This window comes from Otolemur garnettii, unplaced genomic scaffold, assembly GCF_000181295.1.
Source record: "Otolemur garnettii isolate 467f Iridium unplaced genomic scaffold, OtoGar3 scaffold00078, whole genome shotgun sequence".
In the NCBI taxonomy this organism is placed as follows: Eukaryota; Metazoa; Chordata; class Mammalia; order Primates; family Galagidae; genus Otolemur; species Otolemur garnettii.
Genome location: NW_003852473.1, coordinates 9,178,142 through 9,186,902, shown reverse-complemented (window position 1 = coordinate 9,186,902; position 8,761 = coordinate 9,178,142). Strand labels below are relative to the sequence as shown.

Below are 8,761 nucleotides of genomic sequence, written 5' to 3'. Positions count from 1 at the left end.
AAAAAAAAAAAAACAAAAAAAAAACTCATGTTTGTTTATTCCATCACTATAATGTTTGTTCGATAGATCTAAATATTAAGAAAGTTTCAGAACAAAAAGAAAAAAAACTGTGACAATATGAAATACTTACATAATACACATTGTTGTTTAACAGCCCTAACACATCTGGGGTCCAGATTTTAACTGCACTGTGGAGTCAGGGAAGCCAACACATGGGAATGTGCTCCCACTAAAGCATGAGATTCGATCTGTCTGGTTCCCTTTGTAATCAGAAAAGTCATAGGCTTCCAGGGAATTTAGGTTCACACATTCCTCATCTTAACCCTGCAACAACTTTTAACCACACCCTAGCAAATAAATTTTATTTTACGGTGTGAAGACTTAAAGGATTCTAAACACAAAACCAGGCCTTGTAGGGTACAGCTGCATCTTAAGTGCTAGGTCCTCAAGCCTCCGTCTCCAGAGAGCTCCTGGCAGGACACAGAACTGCTGCACCTAGGAACTGGCTTGACCAAAACCACTTTCAGTCACTGAAAAGGCACCACAGCCTGAGTTCAAGTGTGATCTGAACAGGTCTTACTGATGGCTAAAGGAGAGGAAACTGACTTGTGCTTTTTTGTTGGGAATTCACAGGAGGAAATGACAGACCACAGGCCCTGAGGCGTCCTTCCCTCCCAGCACCCATGTATATTAGTGCAGACTTAAATGGCACAAGCTGTCCCTCAGACAGCAACTTTCCAGATGAGATACAGTGAACAATCTGGCTGTGGCTTGTTTTCCTCTCCTCTTTAAAACTACGTCTATCTAAAGCTATGAGAAGGAACTCATGCCTTGCTTAGTGAGAAAACTGAAGCCTACAAGATCATTATCATTCAAAAGTTATTAGAACCCTGTAAGAAGGAGGGAAAGAATTTTGTGGATAGATGGTGGTGAAAGTACAACAGTGCAAACGTATTTAATGCCACTAAATTCACACTTTAAAATGGCTAAGATGGTAAATTTTATGTTGTATTTTATCACAATAAAGGGTTTTTACTCAAATCTTGTAAGAGTTAAAGGTAACTGAATTTTGTAACTATAATTTTTAATTAAGAAACGCATACTGAGTAATCAGACAACTTCTAAGAAGCAGGTTCTCTACTATCTAGTTATGAATCAAACAACGAACCTAAGAAAACGCTGGACAGTCCTCACCGCGGCTCACACATACTAACGGGGGGGGGGGCATCTTTTCCTCAAAAGCCTTATTACTCACACTTTTTATATGGATTGTTAATTGTACTGGTTCTTGAAAAAACAGACTAAGAGCTTATACAATTAGTTAAAAAATCCCCAAACAACCTTAAAGGCTGTGCACAAATTCACTTACACCAGTGTCACAAAACATTTACTACCGAAAGAGATTCTAATTAGACAGGCAGCGTGTACATGTGGCGTTTGCTAACAGTTCAACCTGCGGGTTTTCATTCAAGTTTTCTTGGCACTACCATTAATAAACCCACTTAATATACCCTCAAGTCTCGAGTACTTGGTTCCCCTGAGGCCCTTGGAGGGTTATCTTAACCCTAACCAAAACTGGCAGTCCTGACAGGTAAATTTAACAAAATTCCCTCTCCTGGGTAGAGACCTAGTGATGACCAAAGGCAGCAGGTGTTGTCTTAAGAATCTCCTTGCACTAGCGCTTGGTAGAGGGAGTAAAGAAGGCAACAACCGAGATTAGGAGGAGCAAATACCGGCCTGGCGGTAGCTCGGAACTGAGTCTACAAGGTCGGTTCCGGGGGGGGGGGGTGCATCTCACAGTCCTGCGACTGCGCTCCTGGGGTTGAGACCCGGGTCACCCATACGCTGAAGGGGAGAAGAACAAACGCCTTGACGCGCGCCGCGTTCCTGGCCCCTGGGCCCTCTTGCCCCACACAGCGTCATCGAATCATCTGGCTGGGGCCCGGCCGGGCAGCTGTGTGGCCACGAGCCCAGGGCTGCGCTCAGACGGGCGGGGCGTCAAGCTGGAACCCGCACTTCCTGGCTGGTGCCGGTCCCGTCGCGCCAGGTTCTGGGGCGCGCAAGGCGAGCCGGGGGCACCAGACGCGTCGCCCCGGGCCGGCGGCGCTGGGGAACACCGGGCGCGCTCTGCAGAGGGTCCTCACGACCTCCGCGGTGGCCGCGCGCCCAGTTAGGGACTGGCGCCTCACGAGTCGCCAGCGAAGCGGCCGCCGGCGCAGCTGCCACAGCCCTGTCCAAGCTGGGCGGGGGCGGACAGCCTCTGGGCGCGGGAGGAGGGAGCTGCGGGAAGCGGCCCCTGCGGGAGCGCGGCGAGCCGGGCTCTGGCGCGGCGCCTACCTGCAGGGCGACGGGCGCTAGCACCTGCGCGGTCCCAGCGGACTCTCGGGGCTCGGGTGCAGCTGGCGGCTCCGGAGGAGGAAGGGAGGGAGAGCCCGAGGGGACTCCAGGCCGCGCGGCCGCCGGAACTCGACGCCCGGACTCGCCCCGGCTGCAGGGGAGGGGCGAGGCGGTGCCAAGGCCGGCGCGGGCTGGCGATCTCTCTCTTCTCCCGAAGTTTCCTAACTCAACCGCGTTGACCTAGGGGAGGTTCGCGAGCTTTTTCATTATCTCTGGAGCCACAAGTACCCACGCACCATTCCGGGAACTGCCTGTGCATCCAGGGCTACCCACTGGGCCGATTAGCAAGGAAGGAAACAGCAAATGGAAAGGTGAAATAACTCGCCCGAGGTGACAAAATTAAGAAAGAGAAGCATTGTTGACGTCGTGGATAAGCCTTCTTCCGCCCCCTTAGGATGGTGTTCTTATCAACTTACAGGTAGGGAAACTGAGGCTCAGAATAGTAAGTTCACCGCTTACATTGCAAGACACAGGAATCTGTGTCGTTACCTCTCTAAAATTGGATATAAATCAGAAATCCTAACATAAAAATAAATAGGAAATTAAACATGGAAAATTTCCATTCTACCCATGGAACTGTCCAAATAACAATTTTGCCATTTTTAGTCCACTTAGGATAAAGTCTTCAGAAAAAGAGAACTAGTGGTTATGAAGCTTCAAGAGCAGCCCTTCTGAAATATAATTTTGAATACAGGCCAATTTCAACCTCATTATACAACTATTGCGTCCCGCTGAAGCCAAAGGAAGCAGTGGCCTCCGGATACAGCAAACTGCTAGTAATGTCAGCCCTCTAAAGCATTCGGTGGATATTACACAGCAGAGACCGACTGAGTTACATGATGTCTTACAGCACACATGGCATTACATGAAATGAAAAATAGTAATACTCCAGCCCAAAATAGGGGAGGGGTGAAATTATAGTCAGGAACTCAGTTTTCCTGTAATTTATAGTTGCTCAGCCCTCCATGGACTACATTTTTCTCTCCTGGACACATCTTTTCCTGATGACAGAAGAGTCTCACAGCTGTCACTCTCTCTGTTGACAGGAATGATTGATGTCTTTTGAATGCTATCACACTGCAGATTTTTACAATCAAACACATAGCCCTCTGAGCAAACACAGTATTGCCTAAAAGGAGTTTGGCAAGTTTAAGACAAGTATGTTACTGAAAGTCTGAATACTCTCTCTCCTCCCCTCTTTCTCAGGTTTCGTTAGTCACAGATGATTTGATAAGTATTACGCTCACGAGTAACTCTACTCTTACAGTCTTGTCTTTAGAAATTATGACGCTTTTAGTTGAGATGCAGCTGGCTATAAAACTGCATCCTTAACTCATGAATGTCATTATTAAAATATTTGGCACTAGCCTACAACAATGGATCTTTCTATTAACTATATTAGAAATAAAATTACCTAAGTTCCCTCACAGTAGCTTAATTTCTGCTTCCCCGAGCTAAAGAAATAAAATAGAAAATGCTACATGTTCTTAAGAGATAAATTTAAGATATGTACCGCTGCTAAACATGAGTTTTAGAAGTAGGATGGTTCTGTATGTAATTATTTCTATTTTCCTGAGAGATTTTGTGATAATTTTTCCAATTCTTTCATATCTTCAAAGATGTCAGGAGAAAATAACTAAGAATTTCTGCTACATATAATCATCTCAATATGCATTTGACTTTTTATCAGAATGGTATTCTAAATCCTTTTTTTTTCTTCTGAGTATTTTACAAAAATGTAAAGTTTTAGAGAACACACAAAAAATTCTAAGTAAAATCACCTCTAACTACCACATACATACCCATTATTAACAGTGTGGTATATTTCCTTTTTTTTCTATGCATGAAGATTTGCTGCAGAATTAACACCATCTTATATGAACAGTTTAGAATCCCACTTACCTCACCGAAGATTTACAAACTAAGTCGCCTTTACTGTCATTAAATTTTGTATAAATTTTGTGTAAAGTACAAATTTTAGTGTTTGAAGAACATTGCAGTAATCTATCAATTTATCTGTTGGTGGCTTTTAGGATATTTCCAAACATTTTTTGCAGTTTACATATCATGCTGAAATGAACACTCTGGATGTACCATCGATATTGAGATCTCAAAATACTTGGGATAGATTCCTAAAAGTAGAAATACTGCACCAACATTTATTAATATTTTTAAGGCTCTATGAGGTACTGAAAAACACCTTCCAATATTAAGTATTATATTTCTTATAACTCAGAAATGTCAAGGAATAAAATATTATCTTGTTTTATTAAGCATTTCTTTGATAGTCAGTAATGAATTTTTTCATTGATTATTTGTATCATTTACAGAGAATATTTATATCCATTGTCCATTTTTTCCCCTATGCTGAATTATTACTCTTCATGTTAATTTGCAATAATGTCTTTCAACAGAAATAGCACTCTTCTATAAAATTTATATACCAATGGTACTCCACCAGATTTCCATTATGGTGTGTTTTATGTGTATACTGCTTTCCAGACCACTTATGTCATTTGGGATATCAGCATCTATCATCTTTTCTGACAATGGTATTTTATTGTACAAAATGCTCTTTCCCCAAACGGGCATAGTCCTGGCAGGAGGCAATTCTGGGCAGCAGCTTCTAGTGTGAAGGGCAGATCTTTCCTCTGTGTTCCCCTTACCATCCTATTCACCCTATGGGCCAGGCAGACTGCATTTCTTTTTTTTTTTTTTTTTTGAGACAGAGCCTCAAGCTGTCCCCCTGGGTAGAGTGCCGTGGCATTACAGCTCACAGCAACCTCCAACTCCTGGGCTCAAGCGAGTCTCCTGCCTCCGCCTCCCAAGTAGCTGGGACCACAGGCGCCTGCCACAACGCCTGGCTATTTTTTGGTTGCAGCCGTCATTGTTGTTTGGCGGGTCCGGGCTGGGGATTCGAACCTGCCACCTTAGGTGTACGTGGCTGGCGCCTTAGCCGGTTGAGCTATAGGCGCCGAGCCGCAGACTGCATTTCTAGGAGTGACGGAGCTCATGATGTTTGGAGTTGTGCCAGGGAGCAGAGGCATAGGCAGCTTCTCCCTGATCAGGGTGACTAACCAGAGACTATTTCCTACTTCCTGACTTTTTAAAACTCTTTGAACCTCCTTGGTTCCTGCTGTGCCCCCACCTTTCCTTAATTCTGTCAACCGTTCTTTAGGGAACAAGAGTATGAGTATGAGTTTGTTGTTTGTCCCCACTAACCCTCATTGTGACTCCTTTGTCCTTCAGTCCACCTGACAATCCCCTGATAGGCAACTGTTTGTTTCATTCATCCATTCACAAACATCTACTTATTAATGTTGAATAATTAACCACTGCGCACATTTCTCTGGAGATATGATGTATATAGTAGCATTTTTTTTATCTTTAATTTGCCAGTTGGCATAAATCTCTTCAGCCACTGTAACAGTGGCAGAGTGAAAGATGAGAGCAGTGTAGTTAGTGAGGCTCAAAATTAAAACACACAAAACAACAAATTTTGTTCTTAGTGGCTAAGAACAAAATCTCAAAAAAAGCGGGGGCTGGGGGGAACAGTAGATATTGCTAAAGCACACAGAAGCATTGTGTCTCCATATCTTCATTTTCACTTCCTGAGGACTATTCACTTTTCATCATCTCTCCCACCAACGGTCATCTGTGGGCAGTCTGCCATGTGACCAAAAGGGCCCACACTGCAGCCTACAGCCCCAGCTGCAGCAGGAATGAGTCTTCTCTGTCACCCAGGGCTGATCTCTGTGAAGCTTTTTCATATTCAACAATTCCAAAGAGATTCAATTCCTCCCATCAAATGACATTTAAAATATCTCTGTACTTTCAATGTTTACATAGCTTTTAGAATTGTATTTATTTTCATGGATTTGCAGATCTGAAAATGGTAAATACATTTTAAAAGTATCTCACTAGGCCTTTTCTGGCCATGTGTCCTGGTGTGAGTGACATTGTCTGCACTGTAATCCCTGGCACACTGCTATGATGCCCAGGGAAGACAGGACAACCTGCAAGTTCAGCTGTTTCCTTAAGATCATCCAACTTTTGGATGATTATCCAAAATGCTTCACGGTGGTAGCAGACAGCAGGCTCCACACAGAGGCAGCTGACCCTCACGTCCCTTCAAAAGAAGGCTGTAATGCTGATGGGGGAGAACAGCAGGACATGTGAGGCCATTTGAGGGCATCTGGAGAAACTGTTGCCTTGGTGCCTCAAACCTGGGAGGAAGTGGGCTTTGTGTTCACTAAGGAGGACCTCACCAGGTCAGGGACATGATGCTGGCCAATAAGGTGCCATTGTCCCATGTAAAGTCACCATGCCGGCCCAGAGCACTGGTCTGGGGCCAAAGAAGACCTCCTTCTTCCAGGCACTGAAATCTCCAGAAGCACCACTGAAATCCTGAGTGATGTGCAGCTGATTGAGCTCTCAACAAAAGTGGGAGCCAGCAAAGGTACATAGCTGAGCATGCTGAGCGTGCTGAGGTTCCCCCTGCCCCTCCAGGCTGGACGTCCCATAGGTTTCAACAATGGCAGCGTCTACCACCTTGAAGCTCTGGACATCACAGGGACACTGCATTCTTACTTCCTGGGGTTCCATAAGGTTGCCAGCATTTGCCTGCAGACTGGTCATGCAGCTGTTACATCAGTAGCCCCTTCTACCAAAAGTGGCTTTGTCTGTGGATACTGCTCACACCTCCCGCTTACTGAAATGTCTTGGACTTCTGGTCGATCTCTACCTATAAGGCTGCTGCTCCTGTGGTGGCCACAGCCCCAGCCAAGAGTGAAGCCAAGAAGATCTACAGGAATCAGACAAGGGTGTGGGATTTGGTCTCTTTGATTAATGACCAAAAAGAGCAAACTCAGCCAACTTTATCTGCAAAACAAGGACATAAAGGCTTACTTCTAAAAAAAACAAAGTGTCTCCCTGGAAGTTTAAAAACATAACAGAATGAAGCATAATAAAATTTTTTAGGTATTAAATGTAAGCACGGTTTTTCACTTTTAGTAATAATACCTATATTAGGGAACATGGGTGGGGGAGAGTGAGCCAACACGTTTATTGTCAAGAAGGGTTTAAACTTTCCTCAGGATACTTTGGCAATACATGTCCATATATTCAATGTTTTCTTGCCCTTTGATCTTGAAACCCTAATTGTAGGATTTCTTTTATCTGATGGTAACAACTGTAATTTATAAATAAAGAATAAAATTTATAGTATTTATAATCAAAAAATTGAAATCTTATAAAAGTTTTTTCATTAAGTCATACACATAGATCATAAATACATTTATGCCTTTGTGGAATTCAATGTGTTCATTATTTGCACAAATTGGAGTGCTTACATCCAACTAATTAACATAGCTTTCACCTCATTTACTTAATCACAGTGTTAAGACATTTGTGTTCTATATTTGATAGATTTGACTTGTACCTTTGCAATATTTTCCATAGTTGTGGTCCCACACATATAAAAATCTTATAACCATTTTATATAAATTATGGTACAACTGAGTGATAAAATACTGTGAAGTTATTAAAATAATGTTTTGAATGATATTCACTACTGTGAAAAAAATCAAAATTTAACCTGAATTTAAAAATCAGGACACAGTCCAGGCATGGTGGCTCACACTTATAATCCCAGCACTTTGGGAATCTGAGGGGGGAGGATCACTTGAGTCCAGGAGTTTGAGACCAGCCTGGACAAAATAGCAAGACATTATCTCCCCCCAAAATTTAAAAATTAGCCAGGTATATAGTGCAAGTCCCTGAGCAAAGGACAGAACCCTATCTCTACTGAAATAAAGAAAAACTACCTGGGTATTGTGGAGAGTACCTATAGTCCCAGCTACTGGAAAGGCTGAGGCAGGAGGACGACAAGAGCCCAGGCATTGGAGGTTGCTGTGAGCCATGAGGATGCTACTGCACTCCAGCCTGGGTGACAGAGGGAGACCCTGTCTCAGAAAAACAAATAAATAAGTAAAAAATTAGGATACAAGACCTGATTGGCTTAACGCTGAGAATTGTTACATAAAATTAAGCGAAACTTTTATTTGCAGTAATCTCTGTGTCCACTGTGTTAAATGGACTAAAATAGGCTTTCAGGAAAAATATTTGTACCACATCCACATCTGGGGTACAGTCACCACAGACATGCTCAGCAAACCCACAGGGAACTAGGTGGGTGGGACAGGAGGGGCTCTGTGAGAGATGACATCCCAAAGTGAGGAGAAGAGCAGAGTAGGACTGAATTCAACAACAGTTGCAGGCTTGGCAAGAGAAAGATCTCACCCTGTTATCCCAAGTGCTTTGGAGGACTAAGGATATTAAAGTGACATGGGAAGGTGGGGATGTG

General features: G+C 43.5%; 1 protein-coding gene across 1 annotated transcript in view; it reads right to left on the bottom strand.

Annotated features, from left to right (window-relative positions):
* Positions 1–2,385, bottom strand: part of PLD1 (phospholipase D1) — a 301,656-nt gene extending 299,271 nt beyond the window's left edge. The window contains exon 1 of the mRNA XM_023515750.1: positions 2,338–2,385. The gene's annotated coding sequence lies outside the window, so the exon portion shown is untranslated. The remainder of the gene's footprint in view (positions 1–2,337) is intronic.
* Between the last annotated feature and the right edge of the window lie 6,376 nt (positions 2,386–8,761).